The sequence below is a fragment of the Mandrillus leucophaeus genome, unplaced genomic scaffold, assembly GCF_000951045.1.
Source record: "Mandrillus leucophaeus isolate KB7577 unplaced genomic scaffold, Mleu.le_1.0 Scaffold1307, whole genome shotgun sequence".
In the NCBI taxonomy this organism is placed as follows: Eukaryota; Metazoa; Chordata; class Mammalia; order Primates; family Cercopithecidae; genus Mandrillus; species Mandrillus leucophaeus.
This window is the reverse complement of record NW_012101263.1, coordinates 128,125-129,605: the sequence shown is the minus strand read 5'-3', so window position 1 is coordinate 129,605 and position 1,481 is coordinate 128,125.

The following is a 1,481-nucleotide window of genomic DNA, read 5'->3' as shown; positions in this document are numbered from 1 at the left end:
AAAAAAAAAAAAAAAAAAAACCCCAAAAAACAAAAGATGACAGTCGTTGGCAAGGATGTGGAGAAATTAACCTAACATTTTTGTAACTGGTTTACAAAACCACCAAACTATTGTTTAATCTCAAAGAAGAATTCATTCTGAATTTATAATTAAAGTTATTTGTTTTAAAAATTAATGACCTTCTAAACAAATCTGACAAAAGTAAACCAAAGTTGAGGCATTAAAATTTGTGACAGAGTTATTTGTACATATATGTATTTGGCTTCTTCTGTGTTTTGCAATTAATGCAAAACATTGTTATTAAATTACAGTATATCATGTAATAATCCATCTTATCTACTTAAAGACCATTTTTACTATAAAATCTACAGAAAAAAATTTATAAATGTACATATAAATACTTTTAAATAATGTTTGCTCTTCTGAAAAATAATCTGCAATAATGTTAGGGTATTGTTTTTAAAAAAGAAGGTGCTCTCTAAAACAGTTAGAATGTAGAATATGCCCAGCATTCAGCTATGACTTACCATAGGTGATAGATTGTTACAATATTGACCAGTGAATCATATCTCCTTGTGTCAACATCTTTGTATAGCCTCATTAGCTCCAACTTAGTCATGTTACTTGCTTTAGCTAATGGAACAGTATCATTTGTGCGTTGAGATTTATCCTTTGTTGTTTCCTAGGACCTCCTGCTGAGAAAGCTTTCACTAACTAATGCAATATAGGACAATGGACCATGCAGAATGAGTCTCAACAAAGGTCAGCAATACCAATGATCCTCCAACCAATAGACGTTACCTGTTACCAACAGAACTTCTCAGCTGAGTACAGTCCAAATTTCTGGTCCACAACATCACAACATTACAAACAAGTTAAATGTTCTTGTTTGAATCCACTAAGTTTTGGAGTAATATGCAGAAGTAAATAACCAATATGCCCTATATTGTTTTCAATTATTTTTAAGAAGGCATTATTGATATATCCTGCCAAACTGACAAATACATCAGTTTTTGCTGTGGACCACAGCAACATCTGGACTTAGTATTTGTCTGCAGACCTACATGATAAAGGGGCAGTTTCTGTTGAAGTGGCAGTTATTTTATTGTCCCATGACCATTTCCAATCTTCCTGCTGAGATCAACTGTAAGAGTTTTAATAATGATAATATTCATGATAATACGCATTTCTAGCTACTAGCAACAAAGTAGAGACAAGCCAATGTATTTCAAGTTAGCTGCTACAATAGATTCTAGATGGTAAGAGTGATAAATACCTTAATAATTTAGATTGGAATGAGTCTCCTATTAGTGAAACTTATTAATAGTACTAAGAGCTCTAAGTTGCTCTATTTTCCAATAACTCCCTTTGCCAAATTGTGTTAATGTAGACGGAACAATTTTAGAAACGTTAAGTGTTTTCACTTGACTAATGTTGGGCATTTTAGAAATATGCATATTTTATTGCTTTAAATAATTTGA